The sequence below is a fragment of the Ambystoma mexicanum genome, chromosome 3q (genome assembly GCF_040938575.1).
Source record: "Ambystoma mexicanum isolate Mex_15411 chromosome 3q, UKY_AmexF1_1, whole genome shotgun sequence".
NCBI lineage: Eukaryota > Metazoa > Chordata > Amphibia > Caudata > Ambystomatidae > Ambystoma > Ambystoma mexicanum.
The window spans coordinates 2,782,920-2,805,085 of NC_090926.1; the positions used below are offsets into that span (position 1 = coordinate 2,782,920).

At 41.8% G+C, this 22,166-nt stretch overlaps 1 protein-coding gene across 11 annotated transcripts in view; it reads right to left on the reverse strand.

Annotated features, from left to right (window-relative positions):
* The window catches only part of SGSM3 (small G protein signaling modulator 3), a 685,370-nt gene that overhangs the window by 538,553 nt on the left and 124,651 nt on the right, over positions 1–22,166 (reverse strand). For 3 of the 11 annotated variants that reach the window (XM_069652909.1, XM_069652899.1, XM_069652901.1), the window contains exons 2-3: positions 10,122–10,177; positions 8,332–8,754 (exon numbers count right to left, since the gene is read on the reverse strand). The exons of 1 other annotated variant lie outside the window; for it this stretch is intronic. The gene's annotated coding sequence lies outside the window, so the exon portion shown is untranslated. Of the gene's footprint in view, positions 1–4,944; positions 5,020–8,331; positions 8,755–10,121; positions 10,178–22,166 lie in introns of all 11 variants that reach the window. 7 more of the 11 variants (XM_069652912.1, XM_069652902.1, XM_069652906.1 and 4 more) reach the window with 3 other exon arrangements.

A 22,166-nucleotide genomic window follows, 5' to 3' on the forward strand; every position in this document is an offset into this window, starting at 1 on the left:
GGAGAATTTTAAATGCGGCAAATCAAGTAACTCAATCCCCATATCAAATTAACTCTGTTCCCAAAGAAGTCTGGGTACAACATTTTCAAAATCTATATGCCTGGCATAGGGATAGTCAATTGGGGGAGACACTTCAGTGGAACACTAATGATAACAAGGCTTTTGATAAAGATGACATATTACATCAAATAACAAAATTAAGCACTTCACGCGCACCCGGACCAGATGGTCTTACAAATCGTATTCTTAAAGACCACCCAGAAGAATGGGCATCAGTGCTTTATGCTATCTTTTCCAAAGTAATCAGCCAAAGACAATCCCCCCCTAGAAGAAGTCGATTATTGTACCCATATTCAAAAGGGCGATCATGAACACCCCGAAAATGACTGCCCTATTGCTCTATTGGACATTCCAGGAAAATTATTTTCTAGACTATTGCTGAAAAATGTCATTGTATGGGTCAAAGAGGCAAAGGTCTTTGATACTGATCAGAGAGGGTTTGACCCGGGTTTGGGAACAGCAGTGAATTTATTTTAAATATGGGCGATTAAGATGGGCTGCAAACTAATCAACCTATATATATATATATTGCTTCCGTAGATTTCAAAGCAGCCTTTGACTCTATATCGAGCGACTTACTGTTCGCAAAAATGAAAAACGCTAATTGTCCACCTTATATACGAGCCTTAGTCTCTCAATTTCATATAAATACTTCCATGCAAATTTGCCTGTCCATAGATGGAAAAAGTGCAAATACAATCGGTGTTTACATGGTACTCGTCTGGAAGTACTAAACAAGTATTGTTACCTTGGTCTCAATACAAATAATCATTCTTCTGATTTACCAAAAGGACAAAATTAGCTCCACACCTCAGAGTGTGAAAATTCTGAAAAGACATCTCAGAACCTAAAACACTCAAACATCTTATTTTTTTGGCCAGCCTTACTTCCTAAAAGAAAATACTACTTACAGTTGTTATATCAGAATCTTCATCATATCACTTGTTTAAACTATTGAAAATGATTGATTTTAGATTTGATGAATTGACTACAGTTAATCTACATAAGACGTACATTGGGCCTCATTACGACCCCGGCGCTAAACCATGGTGCTATTAGCACCATGGTCCATGCCGGGGTCCGCCATGTTGAATGGCGGAATTACCGCCCCATTCCAAGGTTGGCGGGGCGGTAATTCACCATGGGCCCTTCCCCATTCCCATTTTTGCCCCATAGGGCTCAATGAGAATGGGGGAAGGTGCTAAGTACGGTGCCGCAAATTGCGGCACCGTACTTAGCACCAAGGTCCCTTTGCGGCACCCTACTTTAACGCCTGCTAAAAGCAGGCATTAAGGTCGGGTCCCGCAAAGGGAACTCGTAATGAGGCGTTAAGGGTTTAACGGCGCCCACACCTTTTACGGCGCCGTTAAACCCTTAACGCCAGGGTCGTAATGAGGCCCATTGTGTTTAAAAGGATTTTATTGTGATTGTAAAGCATGTGTGTAAATTGTCAAATGTATTTACTTCTGTAAAAATGTATTTTCAGTTTGTTTACACGTTGAAAGGTCGTAACTCACTGTATCAATAAAAAATACAACGAAACTGGGAGACAAGCTCCCAGGATTTTGAGAAATGGATTCCACTTACTCAGGTTTCAGATGGAACACCAGGAGAGGGTTTCCACGACAACAGCCCTTGCCAAAAACTTACCACAGATGCCAGCATCAAGGGAAATGGGGAGATTTCACAATGTTTGGGGGGCCGGTCGGGGAGCAAGGCTTCGGATCAATCCATCAGCAGGTAGATTTGGGAGATGACAGCATACAATGCTGAGAACATTTCTGCTCTCTGTCTTCTATTTCCTCCTCCCCACCCTTTCTTCAACCTCCACTGTACCTTCTGTTTCCCCGCTTTCTCTCAGGCTCGTGGCTACACTGGTCACTCAGTGCTCTTTGTGCTGCTTCCCAGAAAGTTCGGATTTGTGCGCTCCGCCTCCTGCGGTGGCTCCATCGCATCCCAGGTTCATGTCCTCAGGGAACCTCCCCTGCTTAAACAGACGTCCCTCTTTTTCCTATCATCCTTCTTATCTCACTCTCCCTGATAAGTGCTCATCTTTTAATCCACTTGCCACAGTGATTGGTTAATTTTGTTTAAAAAGACAGTTTCTCTTTCTTCTGGATAATAGCATCTGTTAGCTTCTTCTTCAGCTTAGTCTTGGTACTTAACATTATTTTATAGGTTTAACAGTCACATACATGCCATCATGGTTCTTGTTCCAGAAAGTTCCTCACAGGAATCCTTGCCCCCCCAAGGGAGGTGGGTGTAAGGGGGCTGGGAGGGGTGAGTATCTCCCTGTGAGGTCCCACTTGCCTCGGCCCCTAGGGAGGGCGTTGTAGAGCCTGCTCCAAAAGGGGGGTGGGGCTTGGGGCTCTCCCATGGCAAGAAAAGACCCCCTTGATGTGTCCCAGTAGCCTCTTTGAACAGGCAAAAATTCCTTTATTCATCATCTGCTTTTTTCCACAAGTTACCCTCAATAGACCCTTTCAATATATCCCTATGGTAGCATTTAGTAGACCTTTTTCTATGTATAAGAGCTTTAAAGAAAGTGAGAGAGAGAGAGAGAAAGAGAGAACAGAGAACAAACTAATGACTACTTTTGTATGTGTACAGAACCTTTGAGGTCTTCTAAAGAAGAGTAGATCCGTGTGTGTGCCTGTGTGTGTAGAGCACTGGGGTAAACTCTTGTGTGGGTATCAGACTACTAAAGAGACCTCATATGTATGTAGATTAGTCCAATGTGATATTTCAAATAAATATGCAGGAAATGGAAGAATCCCATTGGCTTAGCAAGCACCTTGTTATAACGTTAGCTAAATACTCTTTTTGGTAGCGAGAGAACAGCAGAAAACCCAGCAGAAAACCCTTTTTAATCCAAGTGTGTGAGAAGCACAATTTAGTAATCAACCCACACATTCTTTTAGATTTTCCAGTCACAAAAGAATGTTGAATATATATATATATATATATATATATATATATATTCCTTGCACTTAAAAACACTGCCAGGATACACAAGGACTCCTACAACTGAACCTCCAAAATTGAGATTTTCTCTTGTGCCCACTCCCTGCCAGATTTCCATGTAACCGGAAGTGCATGACATTTCAAAATAAAAATGGAACCACAAAAATGAAGATCAAAAATTCTTAAACGCACATAACAGCAACCTCAAACATTTATTGAACATAAGAAGTAAGAGTCTGCTTTGATTGGCACGTTAGAAAGTTAAATGTTAAACGAAATGCCATTAAGGTCAGGTAGGTTTTAGGACCTATAGTAATGCTCGATCTAAGGCAGTAAGCATGCTGGGAACATAGGGACAAACTGTGATTTTCTAGAAGGAGGCTTGGTCAGACGGAGAGCTTCACGGCTGAAGGATGTGTTGTAGCTTTCAATTTCACCCTCGAACACTAAAGGTCTGTGAACATTAGTGTCTGGGTGGATAACCCCACCGGAATGAAGCAAACGTTTGTGCCAGAGGTTTCTTCTATTCCTTCACTGTACAACTGTCAGAAGATGGTAATTGTTTTTATTAGTTAAATGACAGTGCTTCTCCATTATTAACTACATATGAAATAGGTGTCTGAAACAAGCGGATTGGAAGGTCAGGGTCTAGGAGGTATTTTCAACTATCGGCGTAGCCAGGTAAGGAAACCAAGTCAAACCCCCAACCCTCTTTTATTGCTGAATGAGCACAAATAACCATAATGCATGTAAAAGTCAAGCATGCAGTTGGTGAGTGCTCTTTAGAGAGATGAGCTAGATGATGCAATGCACCCAAAAAGATCTGGGAGCCCCTCTACCGAGCACGAACATGGCCTGTTCTATGGGAGGGTCTACAACCATGTTTTAGCTCGCTGCACCTTTCACAGAAGCAGTCCAGCACTGAAATGCTAGGTAATTCTCCTCTGAACAAGAGTGCCAACAGCAACCACAGACACATGTTTTGGCCTAGTTGGGTCTCATCAGTGAGGTGAAGCTATGCCTCAGTGTGCAAGTTGAGCCATGTCTGGATTACCCTGGTAACCTAGGGTGAATCCTTACATTCCTAAAAGTTCACTGCCCATGCCCACCCCCACCCACCCCCGAAATGGTAACTTGGACCAAAACCGCAGTACCACTTTATTCTTCTGCGATGCAAATAGATCTAGGACAGGGGTCCCGAACATTTTGCATATCTTCTGTAAAACTTCCTGTCTAAGCTCCCATGCTAATGATGGCAATATCCTGCTTAATTTGTCTCCCACAGTGTTGTCTGTACCCCGGTATGATCAGGTTTGATTCCACCAATTTCCCCAGTTCGTGTGCGCCAGTGCCCTGGACTGTGTATTCACTTGCCTGTTGATATAAGACATTGCTGAGATGTTTGTCCTCAGAACTACACTCTTCCTCGTACCACTGAGGCAAATACTTCTAGGGCTCCACTGGCTGCCAAAAGCTATGTCCAGTTGGAAGACCTCGCTATCTCCTAATCATCTCCCCAACTATCCGGCTTTCTGGTTACAGCGGTTTGTTCCAGAGGCATCAAAAATGACCTTTTTACATTACGTTTGTATCTCCCACCTCCTCTGGTGATGATGGGTCCTGAAAGAAGGCAACACAATATTGTGTGATAGATGGAACTTGGCACCATATTAGGAGCAAACGCCTACGAAACAGTGCCTATGACTGGACTATTGGGTTTGGTGCTTTATGCCAGTTTCCCCAATCTTCTGATCGATGTAATGGCCATCAAGAAGAGTGACTTCAAGTTGAGACATTTCAGCCTAGCGGACTCTATCGGCTCTAGGGAGGAACAGCTGAAACCGACATTGGGCCTAGATATTAAGAAGCTTTTTAGGAAACAAAACGATTACTTTTTCCTTATCCAGTCACATGACTCACCGAAAGCTCGAATTGCCACCCATTGTGATCTTGGGGATGAGACTGCCAGTCGTTCATTCTGTCTTCCTCCTTTTCCTGTAGGAAAGATGTCAATGTTACACAATAATGGGGAAGAGAATTTGACACTCTCTCCCGAACCACAGAAGCCGAATTAATTCGACCCTCCCACCGTGGTTGGCACAGGTACCTGTTATATAGAAAACAGGTCACCACGTGGCAGCCAGTGGGGGGAAGAGGAGTTAGGGAGAGGTTGTAGATAGGGTAGGGGATTTTAGGAACACCGGATAGAGGGAACACCTAGGTTGGATAGGGAAGGGGTAACACCAGGGAGAAACCCTAACCTACCTAAACTCGGTCCTAAGTAACTTGTAATTACCATGAACATTGAATTCCTACAATAACCATGCACCATGCATCTCCTGCTCACTAGTACTATAATAAGCCCACCTTGATACATGTACTATATTCTACCTAATCCATGAATAACATGACTGGCAAAGCAAGAGGAACACACACAGATGGGAATCTTCCCACAATGATAGACAAAACACATGGCCATGGCCCTTAGGGCAAGCATAAGCAACAAGTACAAACACTGAGCATAATCCGTAAACCCCAAATGAGGTTGTCACATTGCTTTGACATTGAACATAAATGATACAGACTGAACGGCCCAATCCTGAACCCCTAACTAGTTAGCAGCACTGGTTAGTGGTAAATTGCTGAACACCAAGACTTGAGCTCCCAATACCCATATGGGAAAGGAAATATGCTGGATTTCGCCCTGATGAGTATGGACAATTGTATAGGCAGCAATGAGCTCACTTTGTTTCATTCATAACGTTGTGTCCGAGTCACCATGCCCCATGCAATAAATGCCAGTTCGTATGGTAACCTATATTGCAGTGCAGAGCGCATACACGTCGCACCCCTTGAAACCCTTCCAGCACTTATCTGATGTTGGGAAGCCCCACAAGACTTCCCGGACGAAGTCTTGTACAGCAAAGAAGCAGCCAACAGCGTTCTTTCCGCCCAAGCTGCTGAATCGTTAGTTCCGTCAGGAAACGCTGAAATCGATACACGGGCGAACCTCTCCTTCCTGCTCCGATGCCAGCTCCATGAAGAAAATAAGCCACACCGTTGGCCATAATAAGTTGTCCTAAATTACTGTCAGGTGGCAACATGCGCGTGTGGCGGCAAACTACATCTTTCCCAAGCACTGCTGGGAAATGTAGTTTCCTAGTCTTTTTCATGCCCCTAGCCTACGAAACCAATCTACGCACTCCTTTCCCGCTCCAACCCTTATTTCTGACAAAAGAGTAGTGGAACGTTCTTCTAAACCTTTTTCCCCCGATATGCACACTGCAGACCCTTTGGCTCGACACATTTGATATGTTTCTAATACTTCATCCAGGGCGTCTATGGAATGTAGTAGGCGAATTGTATACATGTCAAGAATGTTGTCCGTAGTGATGAGATGAAACACGTTTAGATTGACTATTTTGTGGTGCATCTTCATATATTTCGGTTATTTCTTTTACGTTTTCTTCTATGCTTATATCTTTGCAGTATTCATTGTTTTGTTTAAGATACTCTAGGGTTTCTTTAACTTTGTTTAAGCCAACTAGTTGCCAAATTATTTTGTCTTTTGTTGGCACACCAATAAAAATAGTACAATCAAAGATTTGTTGCACTGGTCATCCTACTCCCTGTGTTTCTACATTTTCATTTAGGTCTAACTATAAGTATACTACTTTGCCACAAATGCCTTTGAGTAATTCTTCGGCAGCTTTGGGCTTGGAATGGGTGTACTGTTTGAATTATGATACTCGCATATATATTAACTTATTGGAGAGCTTTTGGAAGTAGAAATATTTGTAAGTGATTATTGATAGCTTGTCATGGCATTTAGTTATTATCAAGCTCAGTATAAGCAAACTATTAAGGGATCATTTATGTTGTATTTATGTTCTGCTGTTAGATATAAGGCTAATTGTAACCACTGTGATTCCTCACTGTTTTCTATCTTGTAGGACATGTATAGATTACTTTTTCACATCCTACAACGCAACTCTAACCTCCTCAAGAAGATTTGCCACAGTTAAAAATAAAATGCAATATCCACACTGTTAGTACCATACAGTTCTTATTCAACAGTTAGAAGTACTTTAGTTACAGCCTTTGGCATTCACAATGAATTTGTCAGGATTACTTTTTCAGTGCTGCTGCTTCCACTTCAACAACCACACTTCTACTTGATTTACCATGAGAGCAATAACCTTTTTGTCTCACAGTACTCCACATTGTTTCAACTATTGCAATGTTGCAGCTACTGACAACTGGATATACCACCACTTCAGTATTTTGGACTGCTACCACAGCTTCAGTGATTTGGAATTGTAGACAGGCTTCGACAGGATATACTTTAAAATACTTCAACACCCTCTGGTAGGCATGGCACTCTTCCTCTGAATATCTCCTTTCAAAAGGGGCAGCCTCTTTGCCGATCTTCTCTGTCTGCCACAGTAATAACCTGGGTTTGCCTTTAAGACTCACTTCTCTATGTTTTACACAGTATTTGGCACTACAGGCTGTGTCTACTTCAAAATAGTCTTTAGAAGCAGTCAGTTTCCCCTCCTCACTTTACCTATACCTTTCTGCCAGCTATTAGCCCAAGTAATTACCCAGAAGCCTTGGTTCCACTCTCATAGCTTCAGGTAATGCTTGCACACTTGTATCTTAGGCTAACTAAATGTTAGAAACTCCACAGTACAGATAGATTGCTCCTCAACTTCAAGAAAGGCTGGTATTGCTGTTAATATGGGAAGACTCTTGCCTTAGACAATGCGTGTTCTTTGCTTCAGTAATATATACACTTACATCTTGTTCGTGAAAGGTATGCCTTGTTAAGATAAATAATAGAATGTAGTGTGCCATCAAAAATCACAATTAGGTTCCATTTTAAATTGCATTCCCCCGTAAAGTGAAGGATAAAATTAAACTCTTCTCTGGGAATTACAATTAGGCACACACAACCACTTCTTGAGGTTATATTCACAAGTTAGAGGTTTCAACAATGGATCTAAAATTGGTTAGGTATTCGGTAATGATCTCCGTAGCACTCACCTTCCTTAATTGGTGACACAAGACCACTCCTTTACATAATAACAGTCTCCGAATGTTGAACAATGGATATAAGCAGTATTGCCTTTTGACACGAGAAAAAAATACTTCATTTACACGCACGTGCAACATTTCCCATTATTCAAGTAATTCAAGTTCAGCATACAATATGCACTCGCTTTACTTGTACGCAAGTAAACGGGCGACTGAATACTGTTGCCGGTAATGCTTGTGCAAGTTATTATAACACCAAGCTTCACTCACCAGCTTCTTCAACACTTGCTCTGTGAGTCGCACTGCTTCTACGATCTCTACCACAACTTCTGCTGCTTCTGGCTGCTTTAGGACCCACACCCTTCCTCCGTTAAGGGGTCTTTGGTCCGGCCACACAGTTCTGGAGCCGCTCTCGAGATCCACAGCTTGGTAAATGCTCCTCACCTCAGTCTCCAGCACATTCAGTACGCGGTAACCACAGCAATCAGGCTCACATGGGGGAAGACAGCTCTCCTGCACGGCTTCTGCTGCGCAGCTTATGCACTTCAGTGTTTGGAGAACAGGATCCTCTCAAAACACGTTCCGGCTTCCCTCTTGTTCTCCCAATTCTATGTGATTTGCGGGCCTGGTGCCTTCTTTCTGCTACTACTGCTAAAGCTTGCATTCCAGTCACAGTTCCATCTCCCTCTTCTCCTAGATAATGCGAGTTATGGAGTTAACATTTGTAGAGGACGAGGTTGTAGATATCTGGTGTAGTGGTATGACGAAAAGGGATGCGAGGATGATGTAAAATAATGTGATTTTAGTAATGGTATGAGGAGGGGGAAATGGGGCAAGGAATGCATTGGTGTTAGTTTAGTCACATGAGGGAGAGTGTTGCAAGTACAAACATAAGCACATGTTACATATTGGGATGAGGAAGGGGGTGTTGGGAGTAATATAGATTATAGTTGGGTAGTACGATATGGAAGAGGAATGTATAGATAATGTGATAATGGTAAATGATGTGCTGTCATTAATGGTATGAGTAAGGGGCACAGGGAATTAATGGATTGTTGTTTGTGAAGTCACACAAGGGAGAATGTTTTAAGCATAAGGATATAGGTTAATGCTGGGTAGGGGGATGAGAAAGGGGTGTTAGGTTAATATAGATTAGAATTGTATAGTAGGATGTGGAAGAGGAATGTATAGATAATTGGAGGTATGGAGTGAAACATTTGTAGGCAAAGAGGTTGTAGACATCTGGTGTAGTGCTCTGAGGACAGGGGATGTGGTGATAATGGTAAATAATGTGATGTCATTAATGGTATGAGTAAGGGGGGAAAGGAATGAATGGATTGTTGTTTGTGAAGTCACACATGGGAGAGTGTTTTAAGCATAAAGATATAGGTTAATGCTGGGTACGGGGATGAGAAAGGGGTGTTAGGTTAATATAGATTAGAATTGTATAGTAGGATGTGGAAGAGGAATGTATAGATAATTGGAGGTATGGAGTGAAACATTTGTAGAGAAAGAGGTTGTAGGTGTCTGGTGTAGTGGTATGAGGTAGAGGGATGTGGGAAAATGGAAAATAATGTGATTTGAGTAATGGTATGAGGGAAATGGGAAATATAGCAATTAATAAATTGTTGTTGGTGAAGGTACATGAGGGAGAGTGGTTTAAGAATGAAGATGTAGAATATTACTGGGTAATGGGACGAGGAAGAAGGTTGCTGTGGAAGTATCATGAAAGAGATGTATATCTGATAGGTGTAGTAGAAAAGGCTTGTAGAGTGAGAGGTTGTAGAACTGTGTGGTTAAATGATGAATTGTAATTGGGAAATGGTTTGTGGAAGAAGTGATGGGGATTGTGTGATAAAGTATTTGTAGTGATATGGGTTGGAGAGTGATGGTGTTTTTTGAATAAGGAGGAATGTTGTGCTGCAATGGAAAAGAGTGTGATTGCTGGAATGGATGAGGGAGTGTGTAATACAATATCATATGAATGGATAGTTTAGGATAATACATATAGTTATGTTATTATAACTGTTGGAACATACATGGCACATTAATATACTTACTTTGTAGAAATGGAAGAGTTTTCTTTCTTCTGTAGGTTTCTTTGGTAATATTTTTTCTGAAATATAAAAGAAAGGTAGTTGGTATGTGTGAAAATGATGCAATGGTATAAGTAGTAGAATGTGGCATTCATTATGGAAGCAGACGTAATTGAAAAAGCACTAATAAAGTATTGCGATGGCTGCTGCAGTGAAGCATGTTAAAGGGAAGGTTGTATAATATAGTGGCATAAGAAGGTCTGGTATAGTTTTGAAAGAAGGAAGGTCATTTAAAAAAAAAAAGAAGATGGCAATATTTGTTTGACTGTAGGCTGATAAAGGGGACATTCTCTCTGGAATTGTATTGGCCCAATGGATCGGGCATGTATTTGAGCATATATAAATCCGAAAACAAATTCCAATGCATCTTACCTTCGGTTTTCTCACATTTACGCATGCGAAACTCTCAGATCAGAAACTGACAACCTTGTGCTAATCTTATCCAGTGATCCATCGACCTAGGTTTGAGTGTCCTCACGGCAGTAAATCAGATCACCCACCCCTCAAGCTGACATCACTAGACGCTTACGCTTGTCACAACGCCAGTGCACGTCTCATTCGAACGTCCTCTATGCGCAATATATTGAAGTGTCTCCATAAAAATGTCAACTCATCTATTTCCTTGATAAGTATCAACAAACCCTTTATGATCAGACAACACTGGAGTTTCTGCTGCCTTCATGTCAGTTTATTTCCTTCAGAACTTCCACGACTTCTTTTTGCTCTGTTCACCTATCTACCAAGTATATTAACATTTTATATTTACATGACTTTTTCATATGTGACCATGTAAAATTTCAAAGTTTGGGCCTATTCCTCTTGTGTTTGCAGTATGTGTTTTTGTAACAGGTCTGTTTCTTCTTAGCACTTTCTTTTACATTGCATTTTAAACTAAAACCTCATTTCGTTACTTTATCCAAATACCAATTTTGTTCATTTTTCTCCCACAGTTGATTTAATACTTCTTCAAGTCAAGAATGATGGCAACCATTCAGCCCTACCTATTCAAGCCAGAGTATACAGAAGAGGAAATGGTTGAGAGAAAAGAAGCCAGAAAGATGGGGAATCTACTGCAAGTCATGAAGATCGATCACAGGATCCTGATCCTAGTCACACGGAAGACATTTCCACTTGGAGGACCTGCCTTTGATGTGAGATAATGCCAACAGTTGCAGAGAAAACTCTGGCTGCTTGGCCTACATAGCCAATGAAGAGCCTCCACCGCTATGTGTTACCCAGCTGCAGGACTTCAGGGCAGCCTGCCTTACAAGATCAGTCTTGAGAATAATGATGGTCCTGATGCACAAAATTAGAGCAACAGTTCACCCTTGTCCTCCAAGTATTGAGTAGGTTTTGGGTTCATATGTTTTCTTTGTGAGAACCTTGAACTGTAGCCATTTATGTTGTTCTCAAACTAAATTGTGAGTGTGATGGCTCAGTGACGATAAAAACGTTCTTACATTTGAAAAAAAAAAGTTTAGTTCTTACTTCAAGCCAAACTATTGAACATTATATTTAACTTAACAATACAATTTTACCAACTTTAAAGCTAAACATTCTTTTCCCTATGTTCCCATCTTTTATTGTTCAAAACGGAGTACACATTACTAGATCACCCTTACTTGAAAAGAATTGTACTGCCAGGACTTTACCCACAAAGGTAAATCTTTAAAACATACCAATGCAGTGTAATTTAGATAATAGGCCAAACAAAATAAATGAAAATATTGGATTCATTCAACAAAACTATTTCTGTATCCATTATACAGATGGTACAGGCTTGTGGCCTATCAAGCATTTACATGGTGGATTCATGGAAGAGTGGGATTCCGTGTTCGATGTGTGCTACCTGCCTGCGTGGTTAGAGCCACTCGTGAAGAATACCCTAGTGACTCTTAACAATACACAGGATTTAAACAGACAGTACCTGAACTACAGCAGTATCATTTGTATTTTGTATATACCATCAACCGTTTCTAAAAAGACTACAATTTACGTGTATAATAATTTATCATTGGATTTTTTAAAATTATTTAAAATTTACTATGCGTTTCATTTAAAGTTTTCGGCAAGGCACAAACATTACAGTGAAAATAAAAAAATAATCTGTACTTGCTTTAAAGGGGTGATTGTAAATAATATTCTTATTCATCCACATGTTACTATTTGTCTTCATGTACTCCATATTAAATTTGATTCTATTTCTGGATTCAGTTAGATGGTGAATTTTTGAAGAGTATGAAAGTTGAATTTAGAGGTACATTTAGAAGTTGCACTCAGAAATGTGCCCAATAGCCTCCCTGTGAAAGTTGAATTCAGAAGTACAATTAGAAGATGCATTTAGAAGTATACCCAATAGCCTCCCGATGAAACAGAATTAAATGTATGCCCAATAGCCTCCCTGTGGAAAGTTGAATTTAGAAGTGTGGCCAACGGCCTTCCTGTGAAATTTGAATTCTGATGTCCACCCAATAGCCTCCCTGTGAAACTGAATTAAATGTATGCCCAATAGCATCTCTGTGGAAAGTTGAATTCAGAAGTACAATTGGAAAGCTGCATTTAGAAGTGTGCCCAATAGCTTCTCTGTGGAAAGTTGCACTTAGAAGTGCGCCCAAAAGCCTCTCTGTGAAAGCCGAGATTAAAAGTGTGCCCCATAGCCTCTCTGTGAAAAGCTGAACTCAGAAATGTGCCCATTAGCCTCTCTGTGAAAGTTGAATTCAGAAATGTACTCTCTGTGAATTTTAGAAGCATGCCCATTAGCCTCTCTATGAACTAGAAGTCTCCGAAAGGGCATGTAACCCATCATATCTCACAAACACGCTTACTCTCTCCTTACATCACCACTCAACTAGAACACAGAGATACTATGACACCATTCGGTATAACTGTTCTCATATCAACATTCACCGCTTACTCCACATCATTCTAAGTAATCACTGCTGGTTACACCCCCCCCAGCGAGGCATTCTCCTCAGGCCTAACGCAGCCACATCCGATCTGGATAAATCCGGCCAGAACGAACACATACTCCTGACCTCTCAACCACCACACCCACCGCTAGAAAACAGCTATCACACCGATGCCGCACGAGCTGTACACATACCCGGTGCTCACACGCACCTTTTGACTATCTCTACTCTCTCTACTGATATGAACTTCGGTTCCCAAGGGCGTTCAACCTACCAGCACCTTCAGACCATACCAATGGTATATAAGGCGCTATATAAATGCAAAATAACAATAACAATAACAATAAACAGTTCTTTCAATAACATTTAATAACACGTTTATTGTCATGGTAAATAAAATCAATGAGCTAATATGGCAAGTGAATAAAAGTAATCTCTAAGTCACCAACACCTTCACGTATACTATTAAAAAAGGTATGCTATACCATCAAGAAAGATTACTGTTTGTGCCATAATTTTCAAATTTCATTCTGACTATATCATGATGTAACCAAAAGAGTTATCCCTTATCATTGCTTATCCCTTATCATTGCACTTATTTATTGAAAGCCTTCACTTTTTTTTGTTTTTTTGAGCCAGCAGGTTGAAAGCAGTGTAAGTGAATGTACAACTCAAGGTGTTCTAGCGTCTATAGGCAATTGTCCACCTAGGACCTGTTTTTTACTTACTCCCTTTAGAAGTCCATGTCCTTGCATTGAAAACATCTTTGTGTCCTTTGACTATGTGCCTACTGTGCTCACCTCATACCCATCCACCTCACTCCCTTTGTCAATGGCACTTCTCGCAGTGTCTATGCGCTGCCAAGGTGGCTGGGCGGATGGCAATGTACAAGGTGCTGAATACTATGTACACCTGAAAGGGGTCTTGTCACATGGTCAACTCAGACCCGGTGGCTCCATGCTCTTCTTTCAAGACCCCATCCCTGCAATCAACATATGTACAATACCATACACAAGGCCCTGGGCTCTTCCACTCGCCTCATCCTTCCACATATGCACTCACAATAGTGGATTGTAGGTGCCCACATTCTTTGGAATTTGATGTCATCAAACCCTCACCGCCATCAATCTTTAAACATTCCCAAATATGACTATGTAACGATAGCACATCAGGCATGAATATAGTTTTTTAAATTAAAAAAAACAACACAATTTTGCAGCAGTCCGTTCACGCAAATTCACAAACACACCCAATTTTCAAAGTGTCTAAAAACTCCTTCAAACTGAGCAAGAAATCATCTCTGCTATCTACTATAGATCTCATCGCACCGCTTGTTATCCTCGTTGCTGAATCACCTCATACATTTTTCATATTACAGGTAATTTAACTCTTTGTTATTACAGCACGTTACAGCACTCTGTCTTTGCAAGCTTTTTGTTGGCTGAATTAATCACCATCATACTTTAATCTTTAAATATGTTTCTAGATCTTCCACACTATCAAACAGTGCCTTCATGTATCGTTTTGGGGTGCCCTAATATCAGCCATGTCAAATTATGCAGTTATGCATATTTTCCCAAAGGATCTGTCGTTGATAAGAACATGGTCATTCAATTGTGGATTTCTAGTAGCCTCGATTGACAGTAGAGCCAAGGATGTCTCGGAGGACGTGAGGGACAATCGATTCCACGTCTGTAGCATGCATTTCTCATAAGATATGTATGAACCATCAAAGTTCACTAAAAAGTGTTGCCACAGACTCCTTTGCATATTACTTCCCAATACTGTTCCAAATGTATTTCATCACACACTAAGTCAGGCTAGTAGTGAACGTTGAAATATTAATGTATGTTCATATATACAAATGTGTGTGTGTATATATTTCGGGAAATAAATTCACACACATTGAAGTACTTTGTTGTGGTTAAAAGTTGTGAAGAAGAAGTGACAAGACCACTAAATTGTTTCATGAACAATTGTGGAATCATCCTGACAAAACATTGCTGTTGATACAAACGAATTGTGAAAGTGTTTTGTTTCCTAAGAAGTTGTGATGAACTCTTCTGTTACCCGTGGAGAGATAAAGACTTGTCGTTTAGTTGAACTGCTGGTTAAAGTTCAAGTGAAAGACTTGGAGCATGAAGAACTTTATAATCAGAACTTATTTTGCATTTTTGATTGAAAGTCCTGCTTTAAATCCAGGCAAGGGAATACAACTCAGGTTGCAAGGATATGCAGTTATTAGGTGTAAGTTTAACATAACTTATTTCTGTTCTAATTGAATTGCCATATAGTACCTTTATAAGTTTGATGTATAAGTGTGAAGGACCGCTTCCTTATTATTAGAGTGTTTTGCTTTAGTTTACTTTGATAGGCGGGGAAATCCTCTTTAGGATGGGGATAGTGAGGCGTTTGTAAAACCCTTTTAAGTTAATAAAATGGCATCTTATGAAAACCCTTTACCAAGTTGTCTGCCTCACATTTCTGAACCCTGACATATGGTGCAAGAAGTGGGATTGAGTCCGTTGTTACAAGCTGGGGATCCCACATGAGTATTATAGATACTAGCCCCATAGTGGTTATATCTGGGAATGAACGGAATAACATCACCTCTATCAACAGAAGGTCTAGTCCCATACCATTTGTACCTGAGGAAAATCTAAACTGGTCAATAATTCTACCAGCAGGCTGGAACCTCTAAAATGAAATCATGTGGCCCTTACTTATGTACCTTCTGGGATGGGGGTCACATTTCAACCGCCAACCAACCAAGCCATTCTCCCCATTAGGAAACAGGTGGAGGGTAACACGTATAACCTTTTCTTTCCCCAGCTTTACCAAAAACCCAGTAAAGACAAAATAACCATCTCCCTAGAGCTTAAGGTAGAAGTTCCATCCGGCTCTTTTGCCCCTGGGTGGAAATAGAAGAAAGGCGAGGTTAAAGGTGTTTCCTCTTCCATTAAATGGAGAAGAAATAAAGCTTATCCTTTTACATTTGTCACACAAACCATTACAAATTAAGAGGGTTGAGCTGGTAGGACTTTTGTATATGAAAGCCCTTGGGAATTCCTGTCACAGTCTGACAGTAGGAAGAGATGGAGAGAACCCGGGAGGGCAACTTGAGGGGAAGTGGGACAAAAACATTTTTTTGTATGACTTGAAGCTAGAGGCAGAGAAAAACTGTTACGACCAGACCAAGTCAAGATTACCACGAGAAAAAACAAAGCTCCCGATACCCAGAACTTATTTAGCACTTTTGATTGAAAGTCCTGCTTGAAATCCGGGCAAGGGATTACAACTCAGGTTACAAGGATATACAGTTATTAGGTTTAACACAACTTATTTCTGTTCTAATTTAATTGCCATATAGTACCTTTATAAGTTTGATGTATAAGTGTGAGGGACAGATTCCTTTTTATTAGAGTGTTGTCCTTTAGTTTACTTTCCTAGGCAGGGAAATCCTCTTAAAGCTAGGGATAGTGAGGCGTTTGTCAAACCCTTTTAAGTTAATAAAATGGCATTTTATGAAATACCCTTACCATGTGGTCCACCCTCACATTTCTGACCCCTCATGTTACTGAACCTGTGTGCCAATAGGTAACAGGATGCATTGGAGATTTTGTGTAATATTGGCATAGACATTTTATTTACAATTTCTCTATTATGTTACAATTTAGACATGGATTTAAATTTTATACAGTGTCCTCGAATAAATCCCTGCTGAATTCGGAGCCTTTCTAAAAACTTTAATAGGAGTATCAGAAAATTGTTTATTTTTAAGAATTTGATGAGTACAATGTCTCATTATGTAGACAACACTGATGGAAGTTGAGACTGTTAGCTCTGATGAAAGGACGGACACCTCAAACATTCAAACGGTGAGCCCTACTGACATGCACGTAACCTCATTGATGGTGTATACAATTGTCTATTTTTTATTACTAATATATCTTTTTTTAATTAACAATTGTTAATAATTTATAAATTGAATAAAGGAACAAGCTTCAACATCGGCAACTATTCTGGAATCAACATCAAGCTCATGTACCTGTCAAATAATGTGTTTTCTATTTCTCTTTTATATGTGACTGACTATACTATAGAAGGTCTACTTCAACTTTTAAACACATTTTTAATTGTTATGAATTATATTTCTTAGTGATAATAATTAGAATCAGCCCTCCAGATAAGGTGCGTATTGTGCCTTTTTATGCATGTAATTATAGAGAATACAGATGTTTTCATTTTCTACTGCGTACCATGTACACTGTATTCATTAATTAAAAAAAAACATACTTTCCACCACTAGATGGCACTGTAGCAAGCAAGCACCTGCCAGTCTCTCTTCAAGACGTGTATCCAGGGCTCAACCCACCCCCTCGGCCCTGGAAGACATTTCCAGAAATGCACGTGTCCTTCTGCAGCGTTTTTTTCATTTGAAGAGTAAGCTGAGAGAGGAGGCCACAAACGCTGGCGCTTTTAAATTTCATTTTTATTTTCTCTCTGACAGCCCGGACCGCTATCTGATCTAATCTTGCATGGTCCCTGCTGTCAGAGAGAAAATGAATTATATTTCTTAGTGATAATAATTAGAATCAGCCCTCCAGATAAGGTGCGTATTGTGCCTTTTTATGCATGTAATTATAGAGAATACAGATGTTTTCATTTTCTACTGCGTACCATGTACACTGTATTCATTAATTAAAAAAAACATACTTTCCACCACTAGATGGCACTGTAGCAAGCAAGCACCTGCCAGTCTCTCTCCAAGACGTGTATCCAGGGCTCAACCCACCCCCTCGGCCCTGGAAGACATTTCCAGAAATGCACGTGTCCTTCTGCAGCGTTTTTTTCATTTGAAGAGTAAGCTGAGAGAGGAGGCCACAAACGCTGGCGCTTTTAAATTTCATTTTTATTTTCTCTCTGACAGCCCGGACCGCTATCTGATCTAATCTTGCATGGTCCCTGCTGTCAGAGAGAAAATAACACAATTTAAAACGGTTGAAAGGATCAGGAACATGCTTCTGTGTGCATTTTGTTCCTTCCGAAGCAAATATACTAACTGCTCGGATCGGATGATCAATCAACTGCCCGTTTCCCAGAGTCACAGCCCCCCTGAGGCACACAGTGTTGTCAACGCAGCCTGTGTGTCTCAGGGGGGCTTACAAACTGGGAAACACGTTTCTTTTGTCATCAGCAGCATAGCCCATCTTTTTTTACATAACATTTTATTGGGTTTTACAGACGAGTATTACATTGAGCATATCAGCAACAACAGAACAGCAATCACTAGGTATATTAGAGTGATAATGCCTCTCGGGGTGATTGGTGGAGGGGGACATAGTTGGTGGTCTGAGCCTTATTGTCCGTGGCGGGATTCGGTGTGCTGGGTTGCTATAGCTTGGGCCTAAAGTTCAATAAAGCGGGCTGCTTTGGAGCCATCTAGTTAATGGAGACCTTCTGGTGAGAGCTGGAAATTTGGCGGCATAGTCCCTAAATGGGTCCCATATGTTTAGGGCTCTGGTCAGGGAGCCCGTTCGGATTGCGGTGATCTTTTCGGCCACCGCTATGTCCCAGCATTTAGCCCACCAAAGTGCCACTGAGGGACCTTCTTTGTTTTTCCACAACCGGGCCATTGCGATTTTTGCTGCAGGATTTGTCCTGAGATTGGGAATGTGCCGTCACCTGTGTCGCCCAGAAGGATAATTCCGGTATCCCATGGGATGGAGAGACCAGACATTTCCTTGATGTGTTTTATTACCTCTCTCTAGTAAATTTCCGCCTTTGGGCATGTCCATTCCATGTGGAATAATGAGCCTGGGACCGGGCACCTGTGCCAGCAGGTTCCGGGAATATTCAGATTGACCCTGTTGATTTGAGCCAGAGTTACATAGTACCTGTAGCAGAGTTTATAGCCCCCTTCCCTGTTTGTAATACATTGTGAACTTTTATGCAGCCTAGACCAGATTTTTCCCCAGTCTTTGACTTCAATTTCTTTTCCCAAGTCCTTTTCCCATTCAAGCATCTATCTTTCTTTTTTAGAGGGATTTGGCCTGTCTAGGAGTCGGTAAAGGGCCAAGGTTCTGACTTTGCTGGTAGGGGTCGTTAGAGATAATTCCAGCGCTGTTAATTCCCTGGAGCATTTCTCTCGGGTTACCCTGTGGGACAGCCAGTGTCGGATTTGGGCATAAAGGAATCTTTCCCGTTCATCAACCCCAAATTTTGCTTTGCACCTTAAAAATGAAATGGGTGCTCCTTCTTCTATGAAATCACTAGTCTTTTGTAAGCCACCAGCTATCCAGGGTTGGAAGCGGAGCGTAGACATGCCTGGAGAGAATTCAGGGTTGTTCCAGATGGGAGTTAGGGGGCCCAGAGAGCCACGGATGCCCCATTTCCGAGCTGCTGCCTTCAAGCAAATAGCCCCCTACTGGCCTTCCAGCAGCAAACTGTTTTTATCGTTGCCAGTAGGGGGCTATTTGCTTGTGGTTTTATGGTTGGTAGGTGTGGGAGGTCTGAGGGCGCGACCGGACACCAAGCTTCTTCGAGTCGTGTGCCATTTCGGTGTGTCCGTTTCTTGAACCCATGAGAATGCGTGCGACAGCTGTGCTGCCAGGGTGTATCTGGCCAGGTCGGGTACTCCCAAACCACCCGGTGTTATCCCCCTCATCATTATTCGTTTACCGATGCAAGGTTTTTCCCCTCCCCCACCATACAAATTCTTGAATTTTCTTTTGTAGGGCTGTTAGGGCCAGGCCCGGGATATGGATTGGTAATGCTGTGCATTGGCACTGCCATCTAGGGATTAGATTCATCTGGATGGCGGGAATCCGACTGAACCAAGATATTTCCTGGGGCTTCCACCTTTTAAGATCATTTTGGAGTTCTTTAATCAATTGCGGGAGGTTGCTCGAGTATAAGCGTAATGGGTCATAGGTGATCTGTACCCCGAGATAATCAATTGTGCCTGTCGACCATGTGATCGGCATCAGGAGGCTGAGGGAGTCTCTGTCTTGCTTAGAGAGGTTAACTGCTAAGGCTGCGGATTTGGCCAGATGTACCATGAACCCTGACAGGGCTCTGAATTCTGTGATTTCATCCCACAGGGCGCCTAAGGATGTTGCCAGGTTTGATGCTGTTATTAGCACATCATCCGCATATAGCGCTATTTTATATTCATGCCTCCCACGGATAACCCACTTATTCTAATGTTTTGCCTAATTTTTGCTGCAAAAGGCTCCATGGCTAGAGCGAAGATTAGGGATGAGGGTGGGCATCCCTGTCTAGTGCCCCTAGATATGTGTATTGTTCCGGACCTGGTGCCGTTGACCTGCAGCTGTGTGGTTGGAGATTGATAGTTAGCCATTACCCATGTGATGAAATTTGGGCCGAAGCCAAAGTGCTCGAGGACTACCCGGATATACCCCCAATCTACCAGGTCAAAGGCTTTATGTGGATCTAAAGATGATGACGGCCATTCCTACCTTCAGTTTGTGAGCACTTTGAATGTTTATCGTCCTCCTGATATTATCGTGGGTCCCTCTCCCTGGGATGAATCCTCTTTGATCTTGGTCAATTAGGGTTGGTAGTATCGGCCCCAGTCTTCCGGCCAATACTTTGGCAAAAATCTTACCATCGTTATTCAAGAGTGATATTGGGCGGTAGGAGGCGGCTAGTTCGGGGTCTTTCCCGGGTTTATGCAGCAGGACTGAGCGATTCTGCCATTGACCTGGTGACCGACCTTGAGGACAGGAAAGAGTTAAATAGTGCTGCCATCTGGGGAGCTAGGATTCTGGCATATTTTTTATAGAAGTTTGCGGATAGACCGTCAGGGCCCGGGGCGGCAGGTTTGAGAGTTTTAATGGCTTCCATGATTTCTTCGGTGGAGATGGGTGACTCTCGGGGTTCCAGCTGGGATGTGCCTTGGGAGGGTATGGTACGCAGGTAATCTGGCAGATTGTCAAGCACTGTGGGATTTCCGGACATTATGGATTTATGGTGTTTCATCAATTCTTCGATTTTATCAACCTTGGAGTAGAGCAATTTTCCATCTTCCCTCCTTAGTTTGAGGATATTGTTTCGGCTGCAGATCTTTTTCAGTTTTTGCGCTAGCACTTTGTTTGCCTTATTCCCTTTACTGTAATAGAACTGACTCTTAAATGTTAAGGATTTGGCTGTGCGATCGTCGCAATGCATTTCAAGCGCTGTTTTAGCTTTCCTCAGGGCTCTCTCAGTTTTTCTAGAGCTATGTGATTTCAGTTCGTCCCCTAATTGCTTTACCTTTTCCTCCAGCTTGGCCGACATGATATTCGGTTTCCTCTCTGTTCCGCTCCGGCACTAATTAGTGCGCCTCTGACAACTGCTTTCATGGCGTCCCAGATGATGTTGATGGGAGAATCCTCCGTCGTGTTTTCCTTGAAATAGTCTGAGATTGTTTCTTCGGTTTCCGATCTGATGCATTCATCTAATATTAACGAATCGTTCTCTGGGAAGAATGCTTTTGTCCTGAAATAGCTAGGGTAACAGAAACTGGGGCGTGATCAGATATCATGCAGGTGTGGATTTCTGCGTTATTAAGACATGGAAAAAGAACTCCAGATATTAGTATGCGGTCTATTCTTGAGAAACCTTTATGCGCGCAGGAGTAGTGGGAGTAGTCTCTTGAGGTGCCATTGAATAACCTCCAGGCATCGACAGATTCGGTTTCTCTGAGCAGTTTGGCTACTGACAGCGCTTGCGCAAAGTCTGTGTTTGTGGGGGGTAGAGTTTTGTCCATTTGTGGATTTGGCATGCAATTGAAATCCCCACTTATGATCAGGTGACCTTCGCAGAAAGCTAGAATGGTCGGGATTAGATTTGAGATGAAGTTGGCTTGGGACGTGTTAGGGCCATAAATTGAAACAATGGTGATCGGGAGATCAAAAAGGCCCTTAAGTAGGAGGAAGCAACCTTCCGGGTCTCTTCTTATTTTAATCTTTGACAGCGGGACTTTGTCGCTCAGTAGAATTGCCACTCCTCTTTTCTTCTTTCCGGAGGAGGCAAAGTATCTTCTTTTATACCTGTTGAATCTCACCCAGTGTTCATCTTCTACAGGAAACTCACC